The 7857-nt window shown below is 42.7% G+C and overlaps 1 pseudogene; it reads right to left on the reverse strand.

Annotated features, from left to right (window-relative positions):
- Positions 1-6639: 6639 nt before the first annotated feature.
- Positions 6640-7376, reverse strand: LOC140455580 (uncharacterized; annotated as a pseudogene).
- Between the last annotated feature and the right edge of the window lie 481 nt (positions 7377-7857).

Genomic DNA, 7857 nt, shown 5'->3' on the forward strand with positions numbered 1-7857 from the left:
CAGGTTTTACCATCATCTGTCTTTATTCTTCCCTTCGTGTGTTCTTTTGTCAGGTGTGGCAGTGCATAAACTAATTCAAAATGAAAATGCGCCGTGATTCGCATTTGAACCACGGTTGCTGTAGACACAACGTAGAGTACTAACCACTAAACCATCATGGCTCCACAGAGCAAGCATCACAGTAACTTTTTCCTAAGGTTCACTTATCAAACATACCGGCTGGTATGGAAAGATTGCAAATACCCTTTGCTGCATAGAAAAGAGGTGAAAAGCGTTTCGCCAGTGCGAACCCGCGAGGATGTCAGGAGTTTATGATACTGAGTGAATCTGTTCCCACAAAAAAAGCGTTTGAGTGACATCTCCCTGCTCTGGATTCGCTGATGTTTCAGAAGGTTGAATAAATGGCTCAATGTTGTTGCATAGTAATAATATAAGAACAACTCTACAATTCATTGTGAACTGGGTGGTGTATCAGCAAATAACAAGAATCATAGAGTCACAGAGATCAGGGCAGGGAAGAAGGCTTTTGACACATTTTCATTTATCACCCAGGCCATTGAGTGCAGACATTGGGAAGGTATATTGCAGATGTCCAGAATGTTGGTGAGGCCGGACTTGAAGTATTGTGATCAGTTTTCATCATTTCGTTACTGGAAGGATATTGGAAGACCAAAGACATAGGATTGGAAGCAAGCCCATCTGGCCCATCGAGAACACTCTGCCATTTCGTCATGGCTGATGGGGGTTTCAATTTCACATATCTGCAATCTCCCTGTAGCCCTTAATTCCTTGCGAGATCAAGAATTTATCAATCTCGACCTTGAAGACACCCAAAATCCCGATGTGCACCATGCTCCGTGACAAAGAATTCCACAGGCCCACCACTCTCTGGCTGAATAAATGTCTCCCCATTTCCATTACAAGTTGACCCCCTTCCCCCACCTCATCCTAGTTTCAAACTTCCAGCTCAGTTCCTGTCTCCTTGACTTGTCCGACCTGCCGAACTTCTTTTCCACCTATCCACTCCACCCTCTCCTCCTTGACATATCACCTTCATCTCCTCCCCCACTCACCCATTGTACTCTATGCTACCCTCTCCCCACCCCCACCCTCCTCTAGTTTATCTCTCCATGCTTCAGGCTCACTGCCTTTATTCCTGATGAAGGGCTTTTGCCCGAAACGTCGATTTCGCTGCTCGTTGGATGCTGCCTGAACTGCTGTGCTCTTCTAGCACCACTAATCCAGTATCCTGTACTCAATACTCTGACCAATAAAGGAAAGCATACCAAACGCCTTCTTCACTATCCTACCTACCTGTGACTCGACTTTCCCGGAGTTATGAACCTGTACTCCAAGGTTTCTTTGTTCAACAACACTCCCGAGGACCTTACCAAGACGTGTATAAGTCCTGCTCAGATTTGCTTTCCCAAAATGCAGCACCTCGCATTTATCTGAATGGAACTCCATCTGCCACTTCTCAGCCGATTGGCCAATCTGGTCCAGATTCTATTGTAATCTGAGGTCATCCTCTTAACTCTTCACTACACCTCCAATTTTGGTGTCATCTGCAAACTTACTTAGTGTACCTCGAATCCTCGCATCCAAATCATTTATATAAATGACAAGAAGTAGAGGACCAAGGACAGATCCTTCTGATCCACTGGTCACAGTCATCCAGTGTGAAAAACAACCCTCCACCACCACCCTCTATCGTCTACCTTTGAGCCAGTTCTGTATCCAAATGACTAGTTTTCCATATATTCCATGAGATCGAACTTTGCTAATCAGTCTTCCATGGGGAACCTGGTCGAACGCCTTACTGAAGTCCATATAGATCATATCTACTGCTCTGCCCTCATTAATCTTCTTTGTTACTTCTTCAAAAAACTCAATCAAGTTTGTGAGACATGATTTTCCACGCACAAACTATATTGACTGTCCCTATTCAGTCGTTGCCTTTCCAAATACATGTACAGCCTGTCTGTTCGGCTTCCCTCGAACAACTTGCCCACCACTGAGGTCAGGCTCACCGGCCTATAGTTCCCTGGCTTGTCTTTACCGCCATTCTTAAACAATAGCAGCACGTCAGCCAACCTCTAGTCTTCTGTCACCGCACCTGTGACTATCGAAGATGCAAATATCTCAGCAAGAGGCCAAGCAATCAATTCTCTCGCTTCCCATAGAGTTTTCGGATCCACCTGATAATGTCATGTTGATTTATCCACCTTTAAACGTTTCAATACATCCAGCACTTCGTCCTCTGTATTCTGGACATTTTACAGGATGTCACCATCTACTTCCCTACAGTCAATATCTTCCATATCCTTTTTCACAGTAAGTACTCATGCATTTAGTATCTCCGTCATTTTCTGTCGCTCCACACAAAGGCGGCCTTGCTGATCTTATTCTCTCCCTAGTTATCCTTTTGTCGTTAATATATTTGTAAAACCCCTTTGGATACTCCTTAATTCTATTTGCCAAAGCTACCTCATGTCCCCGTTTTGCCCTCCTGATTTCCCTCTTGAGTATACTCCTACTTCCTTTATACTCTTCTAAGGATTCACTCAATCTATCTTGTCGATACCTGACATTTGCTTCCTTCTTTCTCTTAACCAAATCCTCAAACTCTTCAGTCATCCAGCATTCCGCATACCTACCAGCCTTCCCTTTCACCCTGACAGGAATATACTTTCTCTGGATTCTTGTTATCTCAGTTCTGAAGGCTTCCCATTTTCCAGCCATCCTTTTACCTGCAAACATCTACCTCCAATCAGCTTTCGAAAGTTCTTGCCTAATCCCGTTAAAATTGGAATTTTTCCAATTTCGAACTTCAAGTTTTAGAATCTGGTCTATCCATTTCCATCAATATTTTAAAAAGAATGGAATATGGTCGCTTCCCCAAAGTGCTGCCCCGCTGACACCTCGGTCTCCTGCCCTGCTTTATTTCCCAATAGTAAGTCAAGTTTTGCACGTTCTCTCGTAGGTATATCCACATACTGAATCAGAAAATTGTCTTGTACGCACTTAAGAAGTTACTCTCCATCTAAACCTTTAACTCTATGGCAGTCCCAGTTGATGTTTGATAGTTAAATTCCCGACCATTACTACCCTATTAATCTCACCGATAGCTGAGATCTCCTCACAAGTTTGTTTCTCAATTTCCCTCTGACTTTTGGGGGGATCTATAATACAATCCCAATAAGGTAATCATCCCTTTCGTATTTCTCAGTTCCACCCAAATAACTTCCCTGGATGTATTTCTGGGAATATCCTCCCTCAAAACAGTTTTAATGCTACCCCTTATCAAAAATGCCACTCCCACTCCTCTCTTACCTCCCTTTCTTTCCTTCCTGTGGTATTTGTATCCTGGAACATTAAGTTGTCAGTCTTGCCCATCCCTGAACCATGTTTCTGTGGTTGCTATGATATCCCAGTCCCATGTTTCTAACCATGTCCTTAGTTCATCTGCCTTCCCTGTTTGGCCCTTTGCATTGAAATAAATGCAATTTAATTTGTTAGTCCTAACTTGTCCCCGCCTGCCTTGACTGTTTGACTCACTTCTGTTCTCAACTGTGCAATTCTCAGATTGATCTCTTTCCTTACTATCTCCCTGAGTCCCACCCCACGACCTTACTTGTTTAAATCCTCCCAAGCAGATCTAGCAAGTTCCCCTGCCAGTATATCAGTCCACTTCCAATTCAGATGCAATCCGTCCTCCTTGTAGAGGTCACTTCTACCCTAAAAGAGATTACAATGATCCAAAAATGTGAATCCTTCTCCCATACACCAGCTCCTCAGCCATGCATTCATTTGTTCTGTCCTCCTAATCCTGCCCTCACCAGCTCATCGCACTGGGAGTAATCCAGATATTACTACCCTTGAGGACCTCCTTTTTAAATTTCTGCCTAACTCTCTGTCATCTCCCTTCAGAATCTCAACCTTTTCCCTTCCTATATCGTTGGTTCCAAAGTGGACAATGACCTCTTCCTGGCCCCTCTCCCCCGGGAGAACATTCTGCACCCTCTCTGAGACATCCTTGATCATGGCACCAGGGGAACAACACGCCATTCTGCTTTTTCTCTGTTTGCCACAGAAACGTCTGTCTGTACCTCTGACTACAGAATCCGCGAACACAATTGATCTCCTGGAAGCCGACATACCTCTCGTTGCATTAGAGCCAGTCTCAATACCTGAAACTTGGTTGTTCGTGCTACGTTCCCCTAAGAATCCAATACCCTCCACATTTTCCAAAATGGCATACCTGTTTGAAATGGGATATCCACAAAAGACTCCTGCCCTGGGTGCATAACTCTCTTTCCCTTCCTGGAGTTAACAGTTATATGTGAGTGTATCTGAGACTTTCTCCCTTCCTATAACTGCCATCCATCACATACTTTTGCTGTTGCAAATTCCTGATCGCTTCTTTCTGTCTCTACAACCGATCGACTCAAACTAATAAGATTCGCATGCAACAGCATTTGAGACAGATATAATCCGCAGTAAGCATGAAACTCTCTTTAAACGCCCACATCTGACAAGAAGTACAGATCACTGCAAAGGCCATTTTTGCTCCGTCACAATCTACAGACCCAGAAAATAACACAATCTTATTCCTCTACAAAACACTGCTCCAGTTTAAATTAATAGCTAGGCTTATATTTTAAATTTAATCAAGAAACGTATCTCCAAAAACATATAATCCACTGTATTCACTAATGCAGCCTTTCTCTTGGACAGACTTAAAACAACAATTAACTTTTCTGATTCTTTGTTGTGAACTTCGCCCAAACTGGTTCCTCCAAAATTAGTTGTGAAATTCACTGTTTGTTAATTTTCCCAAATGCACTCCGATGACCAGCGGCACATGAATTGAAAAACAGCAAAGTTAGTAACTGTGCAGGCCCTCTCTCTCTCTCTCTCTCTCTCTCTCTGTGTCTCCTGCAATGTCCACACTATATGCTTCGTTTGTCTGTTCTTCTTCCTTTTAAAACTGCTGTTGTTTTGACTTTTATTCCCACAAAGTTCCAAAACAATGCTGCCTCTTAACTATTTTAACTAATTATTCTGGATGAAACGTTACCCACCAATGCAACAAATTAAGGACCTCGCTCGAGTACAAAGCTGCTCGTGCTTCTGCAGATTGCAAACTCCCTTGGAGCTCTCGTGAGCAATTGAATGTAAGTCTGAATGTAAATGATTATCAGTGATAGTTAAACACAATAAATCATGGAATGGAAGAGGTGGATCTGATTTCTGGAATAAGATTTATGAAGGCATAAAATTTAGAAAGTGCACATATGTCTTGCTGACAAATATATTTCCTTCTGCAACTGATTCCTCATTGTGTTCATTAACCAAGTGCGGCTGACAGCAAAATGACTCAAAAACAAAATGGCAGTGGCCACAATGAAAAGTAATAACCCATGATATGATCATGGTGGTACACATCAAATGGTGTTCTGTATTTTGCGAACAGTTAACTCACAATGCACATAGCTCAATCAAACCAATTGTTTGGCACAGCAGTAAGATACAAAGGGGCGAAATTACAAAGAACATTCATTGACATTTCATTGGATGGAAGAAATGATAGAATCCCTTCCAATGAACAGAGCAGGGAAATGTCTTTTCAGCAGTGTGAACCCGGTATGATGTGAGGAGTTTGGAGGTAGAGAGCGAGAGAACCACAGAGCAAGAGAGCGAGAGACATGCATACCCTGACAAAGTGAAGACAAAGCTGTAGTACCTAGAGTTTTTCATGAACTGCATATGATGTTGAGACGCCAAGTCAGCAACTTTGAACTTGGCAGCATCTCACGAGGTCATCCGGAGACTTACCTGGAATCGTCTTGGAATATCTGTAGCTACAAAAGCAAGTCAGAAGCTGGGAATCTGTGAAGAGTTACTCAACTCCTCACTCAAAAGTCACGAAATGTGTGGGAATCTCAATAGCAGTGAGGACAGGCCAGAAAAAAAAACTCCTAAGCAGAGAAGCTCCAGTGGTCCAAGTCCATGATCATCAGACAAGTGTGAGAAAGGCAAAAACCTAGACCCTACTCATTTCGGACTGGTGCTACTTCAGTTTACTGAAATGCTTGGCAGCCTCTGCTTCGTGAGATTTTTTGCAGACGAGAGATGGGAATAATCCAAACTGACAGTCGACTTTCTCTTTGGCACAGTCTGCATACAACTGATGAGACGTGTTCAATTCAAATGGCAAGAATTTAAAATCATGGCAATGTTTATCCCTGATTTACAAAAACAATGGGGTAGCTCCATTAAAACAGAAAATTCTCCCAAGTTTATCTGCATGAGGAGGAACTAACCACAATGTAATTGAAGAGAAGTTCGGAGAGATGCTGAGAAATACACCACTTTTTGCTAAGCATACACATATTCTTTACTTTGTATGGTGGAGAACATTTACATTACTGACACTATCCTTTGAATATCCAACTGTCGGCCATTGAGCTATACAGAATCAAATATATTTGATTAAGCAGCATTATTTATTAATTTAGCAATGTGACCAGGCTGGAGTTTAGTTCCATCAGCAGAAACAAATCCCACTGTCAGAATATCGTTCAGATGTGGATGTGAATACCAGCAGTGAAAAAAAGCAAGGTCCATACTCTGCAATCAGTTGTGAATTTGCTGGTGTTTAAGCAGGTTGGTTGTCTGAGTGAATCCTTTACCGCATACAGAGGAATTGAATGGTCTCTCCCCAGTGGGTACTCACTGATGTGTCTTCAAGTTCGATAAACGTGCAAGGTTTTCACACAGCCAGAGCACTTGAAAGGTCTGTCATTGGTGTAAACTCGCTGGTGGGTCAGCAGGTGGAAGGACTGAGAGAATCTCTTCCCACAAATCGAACAAGTGAATGGCCTCTCCCCAGTGTGAACCCGCTGGTGAGTCAGGAAGTTAGAAGACTGAGTGAATCACTTCCCACAATTAAAGCAGGTAAAGGGCCTCTCCCTGGTGTGGACTCGCTGATGCTTCAGAATATTGGATGAATGGGTCAATGTCTTCACACAATAAGATCAACTGTATGGCTTCTCCCCAGTGTGAACTTGTTGGTGTGTCAGCAGGTGAGAGGATTGGGTGAATCCTTTCTCACACACAGAGCAGGTGAATGGCCTCTTGCCCGTGTGAAGCTGCTGGTGTTTCAGCAGATTAGATGATTGTCGAAAACACTTCCCAAATTGCAAGCAGCTGAATGGCCTCTCCCCAGTGTGACGACGTGGAAGAATTTCCAGCTGAGATGGGTAGTTGTATCCCTTCCGACAGCCCAAGCATTTCCATGGTCTGGGTGGCTCTGTGACGCTGTCGTTTGGATGATGAGTTGAAGTCTTGTCCAATGAAGTACAAATGTACATTTGCTCCTGCTGCAAGGGTTAAAATTTTTGTTTATGAATGATAACTAGTCGAAGTTCTTTTCACAGTCAATTCATGGGAACATTTTCAGTCAGGTGTCTGGATCTTGGTGCTATCCCAGTCACATCGATGCTTGACATGTTTTGAACGGGCAAATGGGGCAAACTTATGTCCTTTCACATTCTAATGCCGAGAATAACCAGGATCTGTTCGTCAAGCATTACTGTCAAATCTCGATATGACATTGCGTTTTGAGTTTTCTGATCTCAACTTTTCTTCTAATGTCCCTGTGAAAAGACGTCAAAAATAATCACTACTCAAGGTCAAAAACAGAATATCAGAACTGGCATGTATAGTTTCTATGGAACATTCTTTCCCCTATTGTTTACTTAAAACTGTAAGTACTCAACCCATACATTTTCTTTTGTCCCTTTGGAGAGATTTCAATCTGCCATACTACTCCAAAATTTCTCTCTTCTCTGT

This window comes from Chiloscyllium punctatum, chromosome 30, assembly GCF_047496795.1.
Source record: "Chiloscyllium punctatum isolate Juve2018m chromosome 30, sChiPun1.3, whole genome shotgun sequence".
NCBI classification, from domain to species: domain Eukaryota; kingdom Metazoa; phylum Chordata; class Chondrichthyes; order Orectolobiformes; family Hemiscylliidae; genus Chiloscyllium; species Chiloscyllium punctatum.